We start from the raw sequence: 25,980 nt of genomic DNA, 5'->3' as shown, positions 1-25,980 counted from the left end.
TATTCAATCAATATTAGTTCTTTCTCTGGAGGCAGAATACGTTTCATTATTAGTCCTTTGAGATTGTCTTAAACCATTGTATTGCTTAGAATAAGCTAAGCCATTAACAATTCATTAAATTCTCCTGGTTCTATTCATTATTCATCAGTCCATGTGAGTCTTTCCAGGTTCTTCTGAACTCAGTCTGCTTGTCATTTCTTATACCACAATAATATTACATTACAATCATATACCACAGACTGCTTAACCATTCTCCAATTGATGGGCATTTCTTTGATTTCCCATTCTTAGCCACCATAAAAAACTGCTATATTTTTATACAAATGTCTTTTCCATTAGTGTCCTGGTTTTCCACATCGCCTCCAGCATTCAACATTTTCCTATTTTGTCATGTTAGCCACTCGGATAGGTGTGATATGATATCTGATACCTCAGAGTTATTTTGATTTGCATTTCTCTGACCAATAGTGATTTGGAAGAACCTGAATTCAAATCTAGGTACAGACAATTGACACTTACTAGCTGTATAACCTGGGGTAAGCCTGACTGCCTCAACAACAAAATAGTGAATTAGAGTTTTTCTTCATATGACTAGAGTTAGCTTTCATTTTTTTGTCTGAAAATTGCTTGCTTATATCCTTTAACTATTTATCCTTGGGGAATGACTTGGATTTTTACAAATTTGACTCAGTTCTCTACATATTTGAGAAATGAGACCTCTATAGAGATATTTGCTACAAAATTTTTTCTCCAGTTTTGTGTTTTCCTTGGCATTGGTTTTATTTGTGCAAAAACTTTATTTTATTTTTTAATGATCTCTAGATCTTCTTGGTCCTAAATTTTCCCCTTATCCATAAATTTGAAGAGTAAACTATTCCATACTCTCTTAATTTGCTTAATTTACAACCATAATATATAGGTCATATACCACTTTTAACCTTATCTTGATATATAATGTGAGATGTTGGTCTCTAGCTAGTTTCTCCCTTATTATTTTCCATTTTTCCCAGCAGCTTTTGTCAAATAATGAGTTTTTGTTCAAAAAGTTTGGATTTTTAACCTTATCATAAACTAGATCAATGTAGTCATTTCCTATAATTTGTACCTAATCTATTCCACTAATCCACTACTCTTATTTCTTAGCCAGTTTTCATAATTTCTGCTTTATAATACAGTTTGAGACATGGTGCGGCTAGACTGCCTTCTTTCATATTGTTCTTCCAGATGAATTATTAATTATTTTAGCTCTATAAAATATTTTTGATAGTTTGAGCGGTAGGACACGAAATAGAATAATTTAGGAAGAATTGTCATTTTTATTATATTAGCTTGACCTACCTGTGAACAATATTTTTCCATTTGTTTAGATCTGACTTCATTTGTGTGAAAATTATTTTGTAGCTGTGTTCATTCAGTTTCTGGGTTTATTTTGGCAGGCAGCCTCCAAAATATTTTATATTGTATACAATTATTTTAAATTGAATTTCAATTTCTATCTCTTACTGCTGGATTTTGTTGGAAATATGTAGAAATGTTAATGATTTATGAATTTATTTTGCATCCTGCAACTGTGCTAATGTTGCTAATGATTTCAAGTAGTTTTTTAGTTGATTCTTTATGATTTTCTAAGTATAACATCATATCATCTGCAAAGAATGGTGGTTTTGTTTCCTCATTGCTTATTCTAATTCCTTCATTTCTTTTTCTTCTTTTATTGCCATAGTTAACATTTCTAGTATAATACTAAATGATAGGTGATAATGGGCATCCAGCCTGAAGTTTAAGGTAACACTACCCACTGAAGAGCCTTTAAGTCACTGGTGTCAGGCAGATCAAAATCGCATTATACTTCAAACTTTTTGCAAAACCACAATGTAGAAGGAGCACAGCATTTAAAGTCAGAAGTTGTAGAAGCTTCTCAATGTACTTATCTGATGTCATCACTTCAAGAATTGATGTTAGTAGAAAATGGAATGAATCTTAACTCTACTACATAGTACCTGTGATCATAGGGAAATTACTTTGCCTTTTTTCACCTGAAGTTACTAACCAGAAAGCTGAGGGTTTGATCTAGAATATCTCTAAAATTTCTTTTAGCTCTACAGCAATGACTCTATATATAGATTTCATATTAAAATTTAGTAAATTGTCTTTGAAAGCAGAAACTTATTTATCCCTCTATCTTCCCCACTGCAATGTATCTTTATATCTAAAGCAAAGTTGAGAATTACATTAATTTGCTTTGTATTAATCTCAATTAAGTATTTCTTTTTATATGTGTCCAAGCATTCCTATCAACAGCAAGAATCCTGGCATCATGGAAATGTAGACACTAGCTATGCAAAAGCATGAAGACAGGAAAAGTCAGATGACAATCTCATAGCAGGTGTTTAATAGATCAAATGAACAAAAATCATTGTGCCTCTTTGTTATAAATGACAACATTCCAATTTTCTGCACTATTGTATATTTTGAACACTTTTATGTGGAACCTTCATAATCAGAGAACTGGAAAAGACTTGAGAAGTGACATGATGCAAAATTCCACTCAACAATTTGCAAATATATTCTTAACTTCTCTTCTTCTCCCTCTCCTTCTCTCCTTCCCTCCCTTCCTCTACACTCACTCTCACACTGACTTTGACTCTGACACTCACATTCACACATTCACACTCTCTCTCTCTCTCTCTCTCCTGGAAATACAATCTGCTTCCCTATGACTTTTGCCAGCTCCTGAATAAATGTAATCTTTCTTCCACACAACAGTCTTCTAATATATATATATATATAAAACCCTATATACATATATAGCTGTATGCCCACTGTAGTCTTCACTTTTCCAGGCAAAAATGTTTCCCCCACTGTGAAGATCGCGTATTTTAAAATCAGCAGGAGTCAGGAGTTCAGGTTAGGGGAAAATCGTCAGTCTTTATTCTCAGTGAAGAAGGATCGGAGGTGGAAGAGAATTGGCGATAGCAATGTGTGCAGCTGAGTCAAGAAGCTAGCTAGATCACCAGCCACACGACCAGCAGCCAGGAGAATAGACTCCAGGCCCAATCTCTCCCAGCTTCTCTTCCTGTTCCTCTCTCTGCCTCCACCCACCAAAATCGTCATTTCCTGTACAACACATCAGGATTTGCACAGAGAGTGGGCAGGGACCATTCTTTATCCAATCATGTATAGAGTATAGTCCAATTACTATTTAGCCTCATATACTTGGGACCTCAGCGCCATCAACTCAAACCTCAGCCCATTACACCCCACAAAGGTTCTTCATTTCTTCACCATCCTAGTCATCTGACTTTTTCTCTTTAAAATATAGTGATGCCTGTCAGATTGGCTAAGATGACAGGAAAAAATAATGGTGAATGTTGGAGGGGATGTGGGAAAACTGGGACACTGATACATTGTTGGTGGAACTGTGAACGGATCCAACCATTATGGAAAGCAATTTGGAACCATGCTCAAAAAGTTTGAGCCAGTAGTGTTTCTACTGGGCTTATATCCTAAAGAGATCTTAAAGGAGGGAAAGGGACCCACAGGTGCAAAAATGTTTGTGGCAGCCCTCTTTGTAGTGGCTAGAAACTGGAAACTGAATGGATGCCCATCAATTGGATAAGTCCATAAATTATGAATATTTAATTATGAAGTCATATGAATATGAATGTTACAGAATATTACCGTTCAGTAAAAAAATGACCAACAGGAGAGACTTACATGAACTGATGCTAAGTAAGATGAGCAGAACCAGGAGTTCATTATACACAGCAACAAGATGACTATATTATGATGATCAATTCTGATGGACATGGCTCTCTTCAATAATGAGATAATTCAAACGAGTTCTAATTGTTCAGTGATGAAGAAAACCATCTACACTCAGAAAGAGGAGGGTGGGAACTGCGTGTGCACCACACCATAGCATTTTCACTCTCTCTATTGTTGTTTGCTTGCATTTTGTTTTCCTTCTCAGGTTTTTTTTTCCTTTCTAGATCTGATTTTTCTTATGCAGCAAGATAACTGTATAAATATGTATACATATATTGGATTTAACATATATTTTAACATATTTAACATGTATTGGACTACCTGCCATCTAGGGGAGGGGATGAAGGGAAGGAGGGAAAAATCTGGAATAGAAAGTTTTGCAAGGGTCACTTTTGAAAAATTACCCATACATATGTTGTGTAAATAAAAAGCTTTAATAAAAAAAGAGGTAAAATATAGTAATGAGAATTAGAAAACATATTCTATCTATAGTAGACATGACAGAGTTCAAGGGTGCTATAACCTTCTTTGATATACTACACATGTATTTAGCAAGGTAGTCTACCTAAAAAGATAGTATCTCATATTAAGGTTTCAATTAATTAAAATCCTTTCATTAATTTTTCCCACATATAAATCCTACTGTTATAACAGGTTTCTTTTATTGTATTCTGTGATTTTGTTTTTTTTTTTAAATAAAGTACAGGAGGAAGCTAGGTGGCGCAGTGAATAGAGCAGCAACCTTGAAGTCAGGAGGACCTAAGTTCAAATTTGAACTCAGACACTTGACACTTCCTTGTTGTGTAACCTTAGGCAAGTCATTAACCCCAATTGCCTCAGGGGGGAAAAAAGGTACAAAATTTTATAGTAATCATAAATGAATTTTCCTATCACCAGTAGAAACTTGGTACAATAGATATGAGATGAATTGCAACAGAAATAGACTTAAAAAATCACTGAGGGACAATTTTAGGTTTTGAGAGTGGTAACTGAGGATGTTTAAAGATAGTATCAGGAGTTTGTTACCATTAGAACTTATTGACACTGGCCAATATTCTTTAGAGGAACATGGAAGAAAGGTGAAGAAAGTGAATTGGAAGGGATCACCTTATTGAGTGAAGCAGTGCTTAGTGGTCATGGATTTCTTATGTTCTTTGAATTTCTGTGGTATCTTTCAACTAAGGTGAGACCCAAAGGCTATTATTTTCTTTGCAAGTTGAACAGAAAACAGTTACAAAAATACCACTTACTTTACAGGAGGCAGAATAATGTAGTGAAAAGAATGTTACACTTAGTTGTTTGACTCTAGGCAAATTACTTAACTTTATACTATTAGTTCCTTATTAATACAATGGGGATGATATTAACACCTACCTCAAAAGATTATTGAAAGGATTAAGAAAACATAAGAAAAAATGCTTAGAGCTCTACATAAAAGTTAGCTGTTATTGTTTGTGCCAACATCCATAATTGAAGGAAATACTAAACTTTAGAGATAAATGAAGACAAAAAATGTAATATTTTTCCCCACCTAAGAGGATCGAGAAAATGCCTCCCTAGGAAAACAAAGAAAAATGATTTTTGCTAATTAAAAGTTTTTCATTTAAAAATCATTATGACAAGGAGGGACTCTGAAACTCTCTAAAACTCCTTGATGGAGAGATTCTCCTTGAATCCTGGCCTCTGTAAAAGACCTGCCTAAGAGAAACAGGATAAACAGCTTCATTCTGTTATCTAGGTGGGGCTAGTTGAGTTTGGAGTTGGAGATTCTAACCCCATTGAATTGGAAATTAGTCAAGAAACACTATTCAAGTCTAAGATTCTCTATTCTCTATTCAAATTCCAGCTCAAGCTGCACCAGCCCCAAGGCTCAGTCCTTGCAGAAGACCCAACATGCCAAGGAATCTCTTCCTGGCATAGCAGCAATCTCTGCCCGCTGAACTAATATTCTCTTTCAGCATTACCCTCTCTTTATCTGCCTCACTTATTTCCCTAACAAGACCTTATACCTCTCTGTCGGGATTTCTCTGCCTTCATTTCTCTTCCAGGTCTCCTCTCCTACAAACTTTACCTTGCCCCCAAGAAATTCAGTCTTTCTAGTCATGCATAGCAAAGGCTGACTTCCCAATGCCAATAATAAACTTCTTTTACCAGTCTAGCTTTTTGGGTTCGTAAATTCTTTTATGAAGGACCTCTGCACCACCAGAAGGGGGTTCTCACAACTCCCTACCCTGTGCCGAATCCTAGGGGACTGAGGGGAGCCAAACCTCTTCATTTAGTTCCCTGAACCCTAAACCTGCCACTAACCTCATCATTTAACTCCCTGACCACCAGGAATCCTAACCTCTTCAATTGCATACATTATCAGATATTTTTCTATGTATTAACTTGTTTTAATAATTGTTTTATAAAATCTTTGGTAAAAAGGAAGTCTATTTGGAAAGGAGTTGGATATAGGATTAAATTTAGGTGATGTAAAAAGAAATCAATAAAAATCTCTTTTTAAAAAGGTATTTGTCTTGATTCTGCAACTGATATATTAACTATTCCTTCCAGTTTGATAAGACTATATTCATCCACATCATGGATACAAATAACAGAAATGACTGACAATCTCTTTGAATTCCTGGAGACACTGAGAGGTTAAGTGACTTTCCTGTATTATCATATCTGTTATATGTCAGAGAGGACTTGAATCTCTGGTTTCCTTACTCTCAATTCACTGAACTATTCTGTCTCTCTAACAGATTCATAATAATATAGTTCTAGCTAAGTAGGTTTTTAAAAATCCTGTTGCTCAATTCCCAACTGGATAGTTGACTTAAATGTGGTCATATTTAGTTAGTGTCAAAACAAGGACTAGAACCAAGATTTTCTGATTCCTGAATTAGTACTGTTTCAACAATACCACTGTACCAAGCTGAGAAGGTTTTCAAAATGCAGTGATAAATGGCCTTTAGGTAAGAAATAAAGGAATTTTTTGAAATGTTTTCCTAGAACATAAAAAGAACTCTGGAAAGCTAAGAGATGAGATGAGGAGGAAAAATACTCCAGGGATGGAGAAAAGCCAGTGAAAATGTCAAGAGTGGGTGATGAGAGTGCTGAGGGCAAGAAAGCAAGGAGACTAAGGATACTGAAGCACAGAGTACATAGAAGAGTAGGTATAAAAATGAAAACGTAGGAAGAGGTCAGGTTATAGAAGGCTTTGAAAGCAAACTGAGGATTTTACATTTGATCCTGGAGGTAACAGAAAGTTACTGGAACTGACAAAATGTTCAGATCTGAGTTTTGACAATTAAGCTGAAAATGGATTGGAGTAGGGAGTGGGGAGAAACAAGGAAGAGAGATCAACCAACAAGGACACCTACCAGTAGAATATTGCAATAATCCAGGAGTATGGTGATAAGGGCCAGCATCAAGGTGGGGCATATAGATAATTGAAAGACTGGCTAATACCTAGTTGATCAAAAGATATAGTATATCTGCTGTATTTTTCTGACTAGAAGTTTAAAGACAATTAAAAGAAAAAAGGTTATTTTATCATAATTTGTCTGTTCTATATGAATCTATGTAATTACTATTAATCATACCTTAAGCAATCATAAACATTTGTTTAATAATCTACTTTAGTATTTTTCCAAGCCTTGTGGTCAACTTTACCCAAGTACATTTCTAGATGGCCCTTTTTGAAATTTTGATATTTCTACATCAGCTTTTCTCTAATACTTTTCCACAATTTCTCAAAGATTAAAACAGTGTATGTATGTGTGTCTGTATGTGTGTGTCTGTATGTGTGTGTGTGTGTGTGTGTGTACTTTATTCAAAGCAGCTAGTAGTTGTTTTACTGTAGCTTCACATCTTCACATGTCTTGAGTTTCAATTCCCTTTTAAAGCATGATTTGTTTTTCTATATTCTCATATAAAAAACAAGCAAAGAGGGGTTGGGAATTTATACTTTTTGTCATCTGTTCCAAACAAGCAAAGACTTTATCTGTTACTCAATATTCTTATTCCAAAGATGCCTTAAACAAAACAAAACAAAACAAAACAAAAAAGACCTATTTGCTATCTTCACTAGTTTTTATTTATCCCAGCACATTTTAAAAGGACTTAAGCCTTCTTTACACTATTTGTTTCTGGTCTTATGTATCTCCTAAACTCTACTGTATAGATCTTTTAAAAATCAGTGCCAAAGTAGAAAAGGGGAATATGAAAAAAATGTTGGAAAAGTATAAGAATTGGCAATTAGTTGGATATGGGGAGTGAGAGAGAAAAAATGTTGGAAGAAGTCACCTTGGTTGTTAGCCTGGGGTAACTGAAATGATGCCTTAAAGAGGTACAAAACCTTTTCCAAGAAAAAGATTATCTGAAAATAAGAATGGACTAACCAGAAATTAATGGCTCAGTGAGGTAATAAAAATATCCGAACAAAATCAAAAGCCTAAAAAAATGGAAGAAAATATAAAGTACTTCATACCAAAAACAAATAACCTGGAAAATAAGGCAAGAAAAAGCTAAAAGTTACCAAAAATAAAAACAAACAAAAAAACCCAACCCAACCTATGAACAGCTTATTTCAAGAAATTATGAATTTAAATAACTCAAACCTAATAAGATTATTAGGAAAGTAAAAATAAACTCTAAATCCCAAAATGAAAATTCACAGGAATATCATAGCCAAACTGTAGAGTTCCCAGGTTAGAGGGAAAATGTTGCCAACATCTAGAAAGAAAGATTTCAATAGTCAAAGAGCCAGAGAGCCAATGGACATGGCTATTACAAATATACAGAAGAAAGCTTAGAGTACAACATTCAAAGGACAAAAGATACAGACTTAGAGTCAAAAATTTATCCAGCAAAACTATGTCTAATTCTATAAGGGAAATAAAGGACTTTTACAAGTTTCTACTGAGTAGAAACATTGAAATGCAAAGGAATTTTTTTTTTAATAACATAAAAAGATGAATGCATCTGATCAATTTGAAGGAATTATACAAAGAAAAAGTTAATATTCCAGAGAGAAGAAGAGAGACTCAGTGTCCCCATAGAACCTAATGGCAAAAATGACATTAAGGCAATAGAGGAAATTAAATAAGACAAAGAGTTAGGAAGTGGTTTTGTCATGTTTTGATGATCTTAAAAGAAAAAAAAGAAAAAAACAAGGTGTATGCGGGGGGAATTATCACACATAAAGTGAGTGTACAAGTAGAACAAAATGCAAAAAAAAAAAAAAAAAAAAAAAAAAAAGACAGGGAAGAGAGGGATGGGGAAATGGACAACACTTAAATCACACCACATCTGAGCTAGTCAAAGGAGGACTAGAACACACATTAAAAAATCTGATATAGAATGAAGGAAGGGACTCATCCACACTGTCCTCCAAACTCCTTTACCTTTAAATTACCTTTGCCTTAAACCTTTAAATAATGACTTTGAACAAATTTAAGAACATAAGAACCCACCAAAAGATGGAGTAGAACAATTTTCCAACCCAAGGCAGCTTGGGAGGAGGGGTCTGTGGCATCAGGATGGGTCTGGAGCACAATCAAAGTGCAGGTCATAGTAGCACAGCCCGGGCTCTAGGAAACCAGAAACAGGCAATGAGATCCCTGAATCTGTGGCAGTAGCTGTGATTTCCAGATCTCTCAGCCCAGAGACAACAAAGAGGATTCAGCAGGAAAGGTGTGGCAAGGGTGCCCAAGCAAATCTGGTAGCAGCAGTGATGGTGGGGTAGTAACAGCAACCATAGCAGTAGCTTCCAGAGATCTTAGCCCTGACTGAGGGGGAGAAGGTGGAAGATCATATCAGAAGGAGTTTGCTTCTTTGCTAGCACTGAGGCAGGACTTTGTTGCTTTATCCATACTCAGATCTGAGTAGCAGTACTAGTTCCCAGTACAGTTCCCTAGAAGGATCTCTGAAAACAGCTGTACAAAACCTCTGATGCTTGGGACATCACTCCCTCTACCCTGGAAACACAGCCTTACTTTAGCCAACAGTTAAAAAGCAAAGCAATAGTCTGGGAAAATGAACAAACGAGAGGAAAAGATTCTGATCTTGGAAAGCTACTATGGTGATAAGAAAGATCAAAATATACACTCAGAAGACGATAACCAAGTCAAAGTTCCTACATCCAAAGTCTCTAAGAAAAATAAGAATTGGTCTCAGGCAATGAAGAGCTCAAAAGGAATTTTGAAAATCAAGTAAGACAGAGGCAAAATTGGGGAGAGAAATGAGAATGATGCTGTGGTCCCACAATTCCCTTTTATTATCCTGCCTCAGTTTCTTCAGCATTACATTTGGAGATCCCACTGAGATGAAATCTGAGAGCAGGATTAGAGATTGGAGAACATCAGGTCTTGATGAGGAACCTTGAGCTGGCTAGTCCTGGACCCTTTTAGGGAAGCTAGCATCTGGTTTCTTCCAGAATTCCATGAAGAGACTACTTCCAGCCGCAGCAAGAACTCACCGCCAACACTCCTATTGGCCAAAAGGGAGAATCTGGTTTGAAACTCCTGCAGGGTAAGTTTTATGTCTGGTCTGATTGCTAGCAAATCTGAGTCCCCAGAAAAAGTTGGGCTGACAAGATATACAACTCTGGGAAGTGTCAATAGGATGCTATGTGGCACTATCTGGTCTGGGTGCCTTTGGGCACTATCTGATTATCCCTGGACATTCTCTGTGAAGGCAGAAAAATGCACCAAAACAAAGCTTGGAAGCTTAGAAAAGCTCCGTTTGGATTCTGGGAGAGAAGAATCTCAAGCTAAAACAAAATTCCCTCAGGGGCTATTCCTGGGGAAAAGCCTCTAGTTTGTATGTTAAATATTTTGTTTAATGTTGGAACTGTGCAGCCTATGTTTGTGTGATTTGTGTTCTGTGTTATGTGTGACTTGTCTGTTTTGTTAGTTAAAGAGCTCTGTTAAAGTTTTAAGAACAATGATTAAGAATTGGTTATTCCAATGTTGCAACTGTGCTTAGTATAAAAATTGCTTGTGGTTTTTAACTTCTTAACCTTTATTACTAAGAGGAAAAAAGGAAAAAAAATTGGCTATTTTAAGACTGGCAGAGAAGCAGCCTACAAGTTAGAGAGGAGGGAAATTGAGGCAGGACAATTCAGGGAAACTGAGGCAGAGCAATAAAAGGGAATTGTGGCACAACAATGTAAAATGAAATGCAAAAAGCTAATGAGAAGAATAACTTAAAAAGGAAAAAAAAGAATGAAAAAATAGAAAACAATGTGAAATATCTCAATGGAAAAAAACTAACTTGGAAAATTGATCCAATGACATAATTTAAAAATTATTGGTATACCTGAACCATAATCAATAAAAGAGCCAAGACATCATCTTTCAAAATATTATCAAGGAAAACTGTCCTACTACTTTAGAACTAGAAGTTAAGATAAAAATTGAAAAATACCCTGCTCATCTCTTGAAAGACATCCCAAGATAAATACTCCCAGGAACATAACAGCCAAATTCCAGAACTCCTGGGCCAAGGCGAAAATACTGCAAGCATCCAGAAACAATTCAAGTATAGTGGAATCACTGTCAGGATAACACAAGTTTCAGTAGCTTCTACATTAAAGGATCAGAGGGCTTATAATATGATATTCCAGAGAGCAATGGAGCAAAGATTACAATCAATAATCACCTACTCAGCAAAACTGAGTATAATCTTTCAGGGGAAAAGGTCAACATTCAATGAAAAAGAGGACTTCTAAACATTTATGATTTACAAAAAAAAAACAGAGCTGAATAGAAAATTTGATTTTCAGATACAGGACTTAGGAGAAGCATAAGGAGATAGCAGGATGAAGAAATCTTAAGGGACTTAATAAGATTTATCTGGCTATGTTCTTAAATGCGAGGATGATATAACTTATAAAAACTTTCTCATTATGGCAGTTAGAAGGAGTATATATTGATAGGACACAGGTGTGAGTTGAATATGAAAGGATGATATCTTTTAGAAAAATAAAATTAAGGGGGGGAGAAAGGAATGTATGGGAGGGAAAGGAAGAGGTGGAATGATGTAAATTATCTGCCATAAAAGCAACTAAAAAAAAAAAAAAGCTTTTATAGTAGAAGAGAAAGAGGGAAGAGGAGGGTGAGTGAACCTTACTTTCATCAAAATTAGCTCAGAAAAGAAATAACAGAGACTCAATATGGATATAGAAGTCTCTCTTACACTACAAGAAAATAGAAAATGAAGGGGATATGAGAAAAGGGGAAGGTAAGAGAAAAGAGGGCATATTGATAATGGGGGTAGTCAGAAGCAAAACATTTTTGAAGAGGAATAGAAAGAGAATAGAATAAATGGGGAAATACAGTTAACAATAGAAACTACAATAGCAATGAAGGCCTCATTTCTCAAATGTATGAAGAAATGAATCAAATTTATATAAAATAGCAGTCATTCCCTAGTTGATAAATAATGAAAGGACATGAGCCATGTACAAAGAACTATAAAATCACAAAAATCCTTTGACCTAGCAATACCACTACTAGACTAGGCATGAATCCCAAAAGAGATCTTTAAAAAAAAGGAAAGGTATCTATATATACAAAAATATTTATAGCAGCTCTTTTCTCAGAGCAAAGAAGTGGAAATTGAGGAGATGATCATCAATTGGGAAATGAATGAAAAAATTGTGATATGTAATTATGATGGAAAATTATTATTCTATAACAAATCATGAGCAAGACGCTATCAGAAAAAAAAAGTCCTCCATGAATTCAAGCATGGTGAAATGCAGTGTATATAGTAATGGCAAAGTTGTGGGATGATCAGCAATGAATGGCTTTGCTATTCTCAGCAATACAAAGCTCTAAGATTACTCTAAGGACTTATGATGAAAAATGCTATCCATACCCAGAAAAAGAACTGATTGTGTCTTGAATCCAGACTGAATAATACGTATTTATTACTTTTTGTTTCTTGAGGGAGATCTATATTTTCTTTTGCAACATGAGTTTTATAGAAATATTTTGCATAATTTCACATGTGCCTTTTCTTTTTCTTTCTTTCTTTTCTTTTTCTTTTTTTTTTTTTACTGAGGCATTTGGGGTCAAGTGACTTGCCCAGGATCACACACACAGCTAGGAAGTGTTATAAGTGTCTGAGACCAGATTTGAACTCAGGTCCCCTGACTTCAGGGCTGGTGTTCTATCCACTGCACCAACTAGCTGCCCCTACATGTGCCTTGTCAATGGGTGGAGGGTGTGAGGAGGAAGAGAAAAAATCTAAAACTCAAAAGGACTGATAATGAAGCATGTGATCCACCTCCTAAAAGATGTGATGAACTAAAAGTGATGAACTCAGGGTACAGATGGAAATACATGTTTTTGGAAATGAATGATAAAAGATCCACTACGTCTATACTTTGTTGATTTTTTTTTTTTTTAATCTTACTTGGGAAAAAAAATTACCTTCTAACCACTTTCTTCAAACAAAACTTATTCCAAACACAGTAGTACCTAAGTACTTATTAATTGGTTCCATTAGTCACAATAAGTGGCAAAAAATAGGGAATACCAAATGCACTTTTCCCATAAGGAGTACACCAAAAGGGCAAGTAGGGCTTCTTCCCGTGGAGAAAGGAGCCAGCCCAGGCCAGTTGGGCTCCTCTCTTCTTGATCCTACTCACTTTCTGAGAGAAGCCACAATCTTAATACTCTCTCCACTATGCAGCACTGTAAGTTTCCCAAGGGCAGTAGGGGAGTCCTAGATGTGGACTGTGCTTTCTGCTAACCAAGGCTTTGGCAGCCATCTGGCAGGATGACTTGGGTCCTCCACCTCCCCTTCCACCTCCCACCTAGGCTCCCTCACTGCTGCTACTGGCACCACCACTGTTCCTGTTCTTGCTACCACTGCTGCTCCTGCTGCTGGGGCTTCTCTTCCTGCTGAGCAGACCAGTTGTTCCAGGCCCTTCCAGTACCCTTTCCAGTACTACTATTTTGAGAGCCAGGAGAGTGTATGCTGCAACCACGTTGTCCTGCTAGAACTACCCATGACCTGCATGCACAATCTGAGCATCATGGACTCTAAGATGAAACTCTTGCACACTAATCACCTGTACAGCTGTCCACCATCAAGGGCAATAGCAGTAGTGTCAAGAGCTGGGCAGTAAAACTAGCCTATCTCACATTCTTACTTCTCAACCAAGACAACAACCAACCGTGATTAATGCTGAGCAAGCGTCAAGTGCTAAAGCATTTTTTTCTCTCTGAAATGCATCAAATACCAAATTTGACAAATTTTGATGCAGAAGAATGCTGAAATACCACTGTAAACTAAAATTATACAATATTTTACCACAGATGTGATCACTGAGGTAAACTGCCAAGTATCAATATTAATGAAATATAAAACAATAAGAACAAGGATGCGTGACAGAAAAAACTTTTGTACAAAGTTCAAAAAGAAAATAGATTCTTTATTGATTCAAGATTCTCAAGACTGTCCACTTTGCGGATATCATTGTATTGACTGCTTTGAACCCTAGGATATTATAAGTTATCATTTAAAAAAATCCATGATCATTTGAAAGAAATGGAACTAAATATCCACAATGGAAAAAGAAAGTAGATGAAAAATGCATGTTACCCAAATCACAATATGAAGTGGACTTGGCAAACTTAAAACAAGTACTATATAATGATAATTAATTGTAAAACTTAATAAGAGGAAGAAATTAAATTATATCACATTACTTAAGTTACCTAATGCTTTCAATAACCTCAAATTGTTTCTTGCTGCAAATATTTTTAATACTAATATTCTCTTGATGATTCTACATCATAGGATGAAGTATTAATTTAAAGTGATAAAACAGTTTAGAGTCACAGAACATTATCTTAGAAGAAAAAAAATGTGGACGACTTGATATAAAGAGGCATGGTGGGTCTAAGTAGGATATAGCACATTATCAATGATGATTCATAAGGTAAAAATGGCATAAAAGCTACATCTTCCCCACATGTACAAAAAAAATGTTTATAGTTCTTTTTGTGATGGCAAAGAATTGGAAAATGAGTGGATGCCCATCAATTGAGGAAATTGAGGTAGTTATGATACATGAAAATAACAGATTATTATTGTTCTATAAGAGATGATAAACAAGTTGGTTTTAGAGAAGTCTGGAGAACTTTACGTGAATGGAACATCATTGATAAGTGATTATCTAGTTTAAGTGTGTGATCTCTAAAGATGAAGAAACTGCTACTTCCTGAGGCCAGTCAGGCAGCAAGCATTTATTAAGCTCTTATTATATACCAAGTACTGTGCCAAGTGCTAAATATAGACTTAAACTTAAAATATATACTTAAATAGAAATATAAACTTAAAAAAAAAAAAAAAAAAAAAGATTGTCCCTACCCTCAAGGAAGAAGTGGAAAGATGAGAAGGGTGGAAGCCCATAGATCCTGAAGAAAGTGTTAGAAAGCAGTAGCAGCCTGGGAACACCATCCCACTTTTTAGATATCTCTGATTGTTTTCTTTAAGAATCATTTAGAGTTGAAAGTAACCTTAGATCTATCTTCTAGTTCAAACATCATCTTTTATTTATGGGGAAAATGGGACTCAGAGATACCTGGGATCACAAAAATAGTAAGGACTAGAGCTAAAACTTGAACCTAAGTCCTGATGACTCCAAGGCTAATGCCTTACAATTAGGTTTCTGTAGCTTCTACCTTTGATTCCTTGTTCTGCCATATTAGACAAAATTGATTAGTTTTAATACCTCTGCCACATGGCAGCCCTTCAAATACTTGAAGCCATTCACAGATGGATAGGATAGTATTCCCCACAAGTTTTGTCATTTCCAGGCTAAGCAATTTCAGTTACTTCAGTTGATTTTTCTATGTTATGGTCTTCATTTGCTTCATCATACCACTAGTTACAATACTTACATGAATTAGTAATGTCAGCAGTATAGTTACCTGACTTTCTTCACTGTTGTTGCTGTGTGACTGCCTCAGCACTGTTTCTGGTCATGCACTTCCCTGAGGATATATCTTTTAAAAATAAGCAAAAACCAAGAGAGGCGCAACCATAGAAAGCTACTTTGGTGATAGGGAAGATCAGAATACAAACCTAGAAGAGACTAATAAGAGCAAAATGCCTACACGTGAAGCCTCAAAGAGGGTATGAATTGGTCTCAAAATCAAAAGGTTCTCTTAGAAGACCTCAAAAAAGATTTTAAAATCAAGTAAGAGAGAAAAAAAATTGGGAAAAGAAACAAGAGCTACTTTGATGTGAATTTTTAGAACTGTCTATTATTTTTGCATTATTTTTTCATTACTTCCACAAAATGCATTAATTAGTAAATATACCATATAATTTCCAACAGTTACTCTTTTATTCCATCGTTTCTAATTTTCTACCTCAAATTCATTTTGTAATCATATTTTAATTATATTAGCATCTTTTATTAGAATGTTATTTGTTTATATTTGTTAATAGCCTCTCTTTAGGGAAATAATATGGCATCATATATAGAGAGATAGGTAGCCAAGGAAAACAAAATCTGAGAAATGCCTGAGGCTAATTAAAAACTTTATTTTTTTTTTTTAATTTTTGAAGGCTATACCAATACAAATTCTGTTTTCTCTTCTAGCCCTAGGTTTATATGAATTTGTAGCAATACATTTAGCCATTAGAAATGTATACACAATTTTAGGAATACTCGCAAAGTACCTGAATTTTCACCTTTTTAACAAGATTTAATTGTTCAAAGATTCATTATCTCTAACTATAAATTGCATTTTCCCAATAAAACATGAAGAAAATTAAAAGAAAAAAAGAAATGAGAGCTATACAAGAGAATTATTGGGGGGAGGGGGGCAAGTCAACAACTTAGGGGAAAAAAGTCAACCACTTAGAAAAGGAAGCACAGAAATTGACTGAAGAAAACAACTCCTTTGAAAACAGATTTGGCAAAATAGAAATATATATATATACACACACACATACACACACACACACACATATACATACATTAAAGAAAACAACTCCTTAAAAATAGAATTGACCAAATGGAAAAAAATAAACCACTGAACAAAGCAACTCCTTTAAAAGTGCAATTGGAGGGGTAGCTAGGTTGCGCAGTGGATAGAGCACCAGTCCTGAAGTCAGGGGGAATCTGAGTTCAAATCTAACCTCAGATACTTAAAATTTCCTACCTCTGTGATCCTGGGCAAGTCACTTAACCCCAATTGCCTCAGCAAAAAAAAAAAAAAAAAGTACAATTGGCCAAAAAAGGTGATAATAAAGGTAGCAGAAGAAAATAATTCATTTAAAATTAGAATTGGACAAATGGAAATGAATGACTTCACGAAACACCAATCATCAATTAAATTTTTAAAAAATGAAAAATAGAAGAAAATCCAGGTTGGAAAAACTAACAAGGAAAATAGATCTAGGAGAAATAATTTAAGAACTATTGGCCTACCTGAAAGCTTCATTAAAAGAAAAAAAAAACAAAAAACGGAGCCTAGATAACATCTTTCAAAAAATCATCAAAGAAAACTGCCCTGATATCTAGAACTAGAAAGTAAAATAGTTATTGAAAGAATCCACTAATCACTTCCTGAAAGAGGGCCCAAAATGAAAACTCCCAAGAAATTTTGAAGCTAAATTCCAGAATTATAAGGTCAAGAAGAAAATACTACCAAGTCAGAAAGAATTAATTCAAATATCAAGGAATCACAATCAGAATTGTCTAGGACGCAGCAGCTTCCACATTAAAGGATTAGAGGGCCTGGAATATAATATTCCAAAAAACAAAGGAGCTTTGACTACAACCAACAATCAACTTACCCAGCAAAACTGAGCATTATCTTTCAGCAGAAAAGATGGACATTCAATGAAATAAGGGATTTTCAATCATTTCTGATGAAAAGACAAAAGCTGAACAGAAAATGTGATCTTCTAATACAAGACTCAAGAGAAGCTAAAAAGGTAAACAGGGAAGAAAAAAATGTTATCTAAAGTTTATAACTATTTACATCCCAATACGGTAAGATGATACTTGTAACAGTTAGAAGGAGTATACATAGACAGAGAGTAAGAGTATAAATTGACTTTAATGTGAAGAAGTAAGAAAAAATTAAGGAGTGAAAAAAAGGATTGTACTGGGAGAAAAGGAAAGGGGAGATAAAATGAAGTAAATTAAGACATGAGAAGAGGCACAAAAGATCTATTACAGTAGATAAAGAAGGGCACCTTGAACCTTAATCCCATTGGATTTGGCTCAAAGAGGAACATGCATACTTAGTTTTCTATAAAAATTTGTCTCATCCTATAGGGAAGTAGGATGGTAAAAAGGAAAAGGGGGAGACTGATAAAAGGGAGGGCACCCCATTGAGCAAAGTGGGGATCAGAAGCAATACACTGATGAGGAGGGAAAGAAAGGTGGAGGGAAAAGTACAAACAAGGAAAAACAGGATGACGGGAAATACAAAGTTAATATATAACTGTGAATGTGAATATGATGAACTCACCCATAAAATGGAAATGAATAGCAGAGTGGATTAAAAGTCAGAACTCCACAATATGTTGTTTATAAGAAGCACATTTGAAGCTAAGAAATACACACAGAATGAAGGTAAAACCCTGGAACAGATGATGCTTCAGTTGAATAAAAAAAGGCAGTAGTAGCAATTCTAATCTTAGACAAAGCAAAATCAAAAATAGATACAATTAAAATAGATAAGGAAAGAAATTACATCTTGCTAAAGAGTACCATAGATAATGATGTAATAGCAATATTAAACATATATGTACCAAGTAGTACAGCACTCAAATTCTTGGGGGGGGGGGGGGGGAGGTAGTAGTAGTATGAGTAACATGAGACCTAGTGGCACATTTCAGAATCACCTTAAAGGAAAAAGTATAAATGGTTAAGAACAAAGTCTTCAGAGTCCTTGGCAACCTGAGACCTCCCAATACTTTTCTCTATACAGGCAGCTGGTGTGTATGTAAGTCAGAAAGGCACATCCACTACTTGCTACTTACTTTGACACAGCATATAACAACAGTAGGGAAAAAATGATGAAGAATAACTGATATATTACTTTGTACTATAACATATACTTATCTTCTAGTTATATATTTTATTTATGCACTACTCTTAAGTATTTATACTCATACATTATAATTCATATGAATCACAAGCAATTGAGCCCACCTATTTGTTTCTGTTTTGCAAGATCGACAAAGGAGGCCATTAATAGACCAAAATTAGAAATATATTCCATTTTTCTTTTGTATCATCTATTCCCATAGGATAAACAGAAATTGGGGAAAAACAATATCTTTTGGCAGACTTTTAATGTGTTAAATATGTGTTTGAAGAAGACAGCATATTACCTAATTATTCAGGTCAAGTTCACCATTCAAGCCTATGTCCATGAATCTCAAGATGAAATCACCTATCAATGTTACAAATGTATTCCTCCTAGTATCATTAATAGGATTCCTCACATCTACTAACATCTAAGTCTTCCTCACTATTGGAAATACCACAACATTGTTAGATATAATCTAACTGTAGGGATGTATTTTCTTTATTGATGTTACTATTTCAGAAATATCACTTTTCTACACTTTGGGTTAATGCTGTTTTGTACTTAAGATATAAATATCCGTTTCCACAAAGAGCTGATTTATAGAAAGTAAATCTCCCACCCTTCAATTCTCTATGATGGTGATTCTTTAAAATGACTCTATTAACTAATTCATAAGTAATGCTTGTCAATTAATTTTTCCTTGTTTTAGGAAAAGAGAAATCCTTGTGACCTTGCAAATTGAAATATAGAATGAGAAATCAATAGTTCTTATTTTGCTACTTTTTAACATTCAGCAATCTGTACATTAAATGATAATGGCTGCTGCAGGTATACAGTGAGGATAAATTAAATATTATACTTTTTTGAAAAATATCTATACTCAATTTTTGTAGTACAAGAAAGGATGAAAGTGAATATTACAGAGAGGCATGTAAAGACTTAGAAGAATGTGCAGAGTGAATTAAACAGAACCAGGAAAACAATGTATTCAATCACAACAACACAGAAATGGAATAAACTGAAATTAAATGCTGTGAAATTATAAAGACTAAGCTTTGCTCCCAGAAAAGAAAATGGTTTTCCCTCCTTTCTATAAAGATTTAGAGCAAAAGATGAAGACTCTGGGTGTGAAGTACTGCATATGTCAGACTAGGATCTTATTTGGATTATTTTTGCTAAGGTGTTTATCTTTTCTTTGTTATTCTTTGTCATAAAGGAAGACTTTCTAATTAGAGGTAATGTTGGATTATATCAGGATATATAGATGATATAAAGTCAAAAATAATTTTATAGAAAATGTCTCTATTCCATAAAGGTGAAAATTTTGTTATTTTGTTTGCTGTACACTGATATACAGAGTAACACTTTGAACGTTAAAAGAACCTGGATGCCTGTATAATTCAACTTACGTTTTTTGAGCACAATGTAGCAAGGCACTGTGCTACTGAGATTTGGACATTACTACTTTTCTTGGCTTCTCTAAACCATCAGGGAATCAAAAAAAATGTAGCTTCTTTGCCAAAAAAAAAAGTTAAACCCACTGGTAATTCATGAAAGAAGTATCACCATTAAATTGTGGAACTCATTCTTCACTTTCAGTTTCTGAACTTTCTAAATTCTTCTCTATTGTTTTATTCAATATTTTATACAGATATAATTTTTCTGCATAAACGATTATTAACTAAAGAAGGTCAAAGAAGATCTTGATGACAAAGAAATGCCCTCAATAATAAGCTGTCAAATCAATCAACCGAGTATTAATTCATGTGATGTAGTAGACAGCCTTCCCTGGGCCAATCTTCTCTGAAAATCTCCATGGACCTCAGTTTCATAATATGAAAAATGAAAGGGTTTTTTGGGTATAAGGATAGAGAGAGGATGCAGAATGACAGGGAAAAGTAAAGCAAAACAAAACAACAACCTCCTCCCACAAATACTCTTTTAAACAAATGCACTAGAATGCATTCTGTTGGAGATATAAGAAACAATATATATTATGCACATATAGATCCTATGCTGCCTTAAGAAAAATATGTCTAGGCTGCTAGTGATGAAAGAATAAGTTCTAACTCAATTTTTGTTTTTAAATACAATTAAAGAACAACATTTGTTCTGAATAGTACTGCATTTCTTTTGTTTTCCTAAATTTAATTTTGATTTAGCAATGGACTGCAATTATTGTTAATGGTGTAATGTAAATAAATGATTAGTCAAGTGAACTTGCACATAAAAATGCACAGCATATGTGATTCTTTTAATTCTACTAATTACAAATGAGAAGATTATCACACTAGATAGAGTGCTGGACTTGGAATCGAAAAGAGCTGGGTTCCAGTGAAGCCTCAGATTCTTACTAAAATGTCCATTTTCATAGTCTCAGCTTCAGGCAACTCACAAAAGTTTTAAATATTTCCTTGTCATACAGATGTATTTGCCAAACAGAACATGTTTACATTACAATCTTAATTTTCAAAAGAAAAGTTCAGTTTTGACTGTCCTAATTCTATCTATTCTGGATACTACTAAGCATTCATGTATTCTTCATGCAATTGAAGAAAAAGTACATTATTATTGTAGCATAGATTCTTAAGCTGCAGCCACAATGATCAACCGATCAGACTAAGAGCAAATATCTCAGGAAAATGACAAGAGTATTTAAAGACTACTACCATCAGAAGTTATTTTCCAACGCAGAAGCAAAAGAGAAAGGCAACATGGTATAATGGAAAAAGCAACGGTTTTGGAGTCAGGAAACCATAGTGCCCATCTCCAGTTTTACTGATCTTGGACAAGTCACTTAAAGTGAGAATCTATTTCCTCCTCTGTAAAATCTGGACTGGATGATCTATAAAGTCCAAAATCTATAATCCTATGTTATATCACCAGATCCAAACACTTTAATCAAGGACCAGTTAAAATTCTATGCCTTCTTAACAGTCTTTTCCGATCATTTTAATTCAGTTTATTTTCTCCTTTGTCTAACGCAGCATTTTTACAATTTATTGGATATTAGTCTAATAGATAGATAGATAGATCAATCTATCTATATATACATATATATATACACACACACATACACATATATATATTTCCCCTTAAACGGTTCCACTTTGTCTCATCAATTAAACTTTAATTCCTTGAAAGCAGAGAACATTTTTTTTATATTCCTCACAGAGCCTACCTAGCACAGTGTATCAAACAACTTTAATGAAAGAAAATACTCCAGTACAGTTTGCTTGGTTGGTGGGAACTGACTACCAGTATAGGAGTGTCACAACAGGAAGAATGTTACTCAATTAAATTTTTTTTATATATTTAAGGCCCTTTTATTCATTCATCCAACAAGCAAGGGCGTCCTCAGAGCCAGCCACGGTGCTAGGAAATTAGAAAAGGAAAAACAAAAACAGCCCCAGCCCTCACCAGAGGGCTTACATTATACAAACAACAGCAGGAAAAAAGGATAAATATGTTAAAATATGCTAAATAAAAACATTTGCACAGAGGAGGGCGCTAGCAACTAAAAGGGGGCGGGGGGAGGGGGAGGATGCGGGAAGGGGACCGCTGGGACAGATAGTGGTATCGCTATCGTTTCGATTATAGGAGGTACTAGACTGAGAGGACTTTACAGGACAAAAGTAATTAAGGTATTCCCAGCTGTATCGGGTCGGGAGGCTGGGGCAAGGGCGAGGGAGAAGGGAAAACGTGTGTCAGGGCAAGAGGCAAGTAATGATCGGGGAACCGAGCGCGAAGGGCGTAATTCTGAAGACGCCCAATCACTGCAGGTACTCCATCAGTTAAGTTAGCTAAAGGAGAAGAGGAGATGTAACTTCCATTTTAAAGAGACAGGTAAGGACCCGCCCTTCAAATTTCAGGTCCAGGTTTCTGTCAGTGGGGGGATCTCAGCCGCCAAGCCCAGGGGAAGAAGCCGAAAGGGTGGGGGTGGGAAGCGCCGGGAGATAAATGCAACCTAGAAAGCAATCGAGAACGGAGAACTACAGTGACTGGACTTCCCGGCCAGAGGCGGGTCCCCGACCTCACCTTCCCGTTCTGGAGGTGCTGCCGGGCGGACAGACGAGCGGGCTAGCAAGCTGTCACGAGTCCCGTCCTCCAGCGTCTTCCGGTTCCCGGAGGAAGCCAGGAAAACTGGAGACAGGAAGTCCCGCCTCCTAAGACGAACCGGGAGCCGACGTCGGCACGCTTTTCGGTTCCTGGAAGGAGATGCCCGGCTCCTGGAGAACTACTTGGGCCGAAGACTCCAGCGGGTGGGAGAGCGCGCATGCGCGCAGGCAAGGGAGCCTAGGGACCTGAGGAAGGGCGGGGCAGTGGGTATGTTAAGTAGTGACATCTTAGCAGTGTTAATTATATTCTCATAGTTATGTTGACATAAGTCAATCTACGAGCATCTTTTAAAAAAAATTAAATTTACTTTCAGTTCCAAATTCCCCCCTTCATGCCCTCCCCTATTCATTGAAAAAACTAGCAATGTAATTGATATCCGTTATATATGTAGTCATACAAAACATTTCCAATAGTGTAAGAAAAAATAAACTGCTTTAATATATAAGCAGAGTTCATCTGGAGGAAAGAGACCATTTTTCAAAAGCCTTTAGAAAGTACATAGCAACGAGAAGATTATGTGATGGGGTGATTGAAGGCAATTCCAATAGATTTGTGACGGAAAGAGCCTTCTGCACCCAGAAGGAGGACTGAATGTGGGTCACAACATAGTATTTTCACCTTGTTAACTGCTTGCTTTTTTTTTTTCCTCTCATTTTGATCTTATTTTTCTTGTGCAGCATGATACATGTGGAAATATGTTTAGAAAAATTACATATATTTAACCTATATTGCATTATTTGCTATCTAGAGGAAAGAGGATTTGGGGAGGGAGGGAGAAAAATATGGAGCACAAGGTTTTGCAAGAGTGAATGTTGAAAACTATCTTTGCATGTATTTTGAAAATTTAAAATTAAAAAAGCTAAACAAGAAGGAAAAAAAAAGTTCTTAGGAATTGCCATGGATCATTGTATTGATCAGAATCGTTAAGTTTTTCACAATTGATTATCATTATGCTATTACTATCAATAAGCATTTATTTAACATCTACTGTAGGGCAGGAACTATGCCCTTAGGAATCGGGGTTACAAGAACAGAGGAATGAAAGAAAAGTAGGTTTTAATGCAAGAGTCCATGTAAAAATATATACAACATAAAGTGAATAAATATATGTACATATAAATATATACATGTAAACATCTAAATATAGATATACATGCAAAGTATTAATAAATACAAGATGGCTTGGGAGGGTGGACAATTTAGTTTAGACAAGTATTTCTTAAGCATCTACTATGTGCCCTGAACTGTGCTAAATTCAGATGAATCAAAGATATAAGCAAACAATTCCTATCCTCAGAGAGTACCAGAGAATTTTGAAAAGACTTTTATGAATTGATGTAGAATGGAATGGATAGAACCAGGAAAACAATTTATGTAATGGCAACAATATTGTAAAGACAAGCAGTTTTGAAAGATTTGAGGAATTCTTGTTAGTGTAATAATAACATGACCAATCTTGATTCTATAGGACAAATGGTGAAACATGCTACTCATCTCCTAATAGAGAGGTGAAAAAAACTCAGAGTTGAATCAAATATATTTTTAAAAAGCTAATAAGGAAATTTGTGTTGATATACTATGTATATTTGTGTTATTTTTGTTGTTATTATGCATCATTTCAATTGTGTCCAACTCTTTGTGACCCATTTGGGGTTTTCTTGGCAAGATCCTAAAATGCTTTGTCATTTTCTTCTCCAGATCATTTACAAACAAGACTGAGACAAATAGATAAGTGACTTGCTCAGGGTCACATTACTAGTAAGTATCTAAGGCTGACTTTCAGTTTAGATTTTCCCAAATTCAGGAAGCACTCTATCCATTGTGCCATCTAGCTTTCCCAATATGTATTTGTAACAGGTTTTTTCTTTCTTTCTCTTTTTCCTGTGGGTATATTCTTTTTAAAATTCATTTATTTAAAAAAAAACAGAATAGAAAAAAATGGAAAAAGAAAACAAACAAAACAAAACAGAATATTGTCATATATACATATATATATATATATACAAACAAACCCACATATACATATATATATATATACAAACCCACGCACATATACATATATCTATATATATACACATACTAGGGCAACATGAATATATACTTATATATAGTCAAACACCCACAGATATTTACCGGTATGTAAACATGCATCTAAAACAATACTATGACTGACATATAGATTTCTCTCTTGATTGAAACTTTTAAGTATGATTTTGACTAAGATTATGATTACTAGCCTTACTTTTTTTTTCTAATAAATTCTACTCCTTATTCTTGTTGTAGTGTTTGTGTATCTTTCTTCTTTCCTATTCCTGCTAACCATTCTGCTTTAATTCTGCTCCATAACTTGCCTTGCTACTACTTAACTTCCTCTTACACATAGATCCCTCCCTCCCCATCCTTTGCTTTCTCTTTCATTCATTCTTCTCCCATTCCCAATGTGAACAGGTTTTCAAAACTACAAACCCTCCTCTCCCCTCTAATGCCTCTATGTCTGTTCTTCCCCTGTACTTCATTTGTATAACACAATAATTATTTTTACTTCTTCCTGGGTGATTTTGCTTTTTAGAGTCAGATCATACTCAACTCTAACCCAATCTTTCTTTTGAACTACCCAAATATTGAAGTCAGTCTTAAACATATGGTATACATTTCCATGTAAAAAACAATTTGTCTACATATGATAAGTTCCTTGAAATTGGTCTTTGATATTGGCTCTTATTTGTCAAATTTTCTGTTGGGTTCAGTTGCAGGTAAAAGTCCTGAAAATCTGCAAGTTCATTGTATGTCTGCTTTTTTTAATTCAGTATCATGGATAATTTTGCTAGATAGGATATTTTTGGCCACAAGTTTTGTTCTTTTGATTGCTATATATGATTCCAGTAACTGTGGTCTTTTATTGTGACTGCTAAGTCTTGTACAATTCTAATTGTAGCTCCAACAAATTTGAATTTTTTTTCCTTATTTCTTGCAAAATTTTCTCTTTGATCTGGAGGTTCCAAAATTTGGCAATGCTTCTCCAAAG

The 25,980-nt window shown here is 35.1% G+C and overlaps 1 protein-coding gene across 2 annotated transcripts in view; it reads right to left on the bottom strand.

Annotated features, from left to right (window-relative positions):
* Window positions 1-23,100, bottom strand: part of TBCE (tubulin folding cofactor E) — a 73,956-nt gene extending 50,856 nt beyond the window's left edge. The window contains exon 1 of one of the 2 annotated variants that reach the window (XM_012547956.3): window positions 22,875-23,100. The gene's annotated coding sequence lies outside the window, so the exon portion shown is untranslated. The remainder of the gene's footprint in view (window positions 1-22,874) is intronic. The other variant, XM_003767800.4, reaches the window with a different exon arrangement.
* Window positions 23,101-25,980: the final 2,880 nt, after the last annotated feature.

This window comes from Sarcophilus harrisii, chromosome 4 (assembly GCF_902635505.1).
Source record: "Sarcophilus harrisii chromosome 4, mSarHar1.11, whole genome shotgun sequence".
Taxonomy (NCBI): Eukaryota; Metazoa; Chordata; class Mammalia; order Dasyuromorphia; family Dasyuridae; genus Sarcophilus; species Sarcophilus harrisii.
The sequence above is the reverse complement of the archived record's forward strand: the minus strand, read 5'-3'. Positions and strand labels throughout refer to the sequence as shown.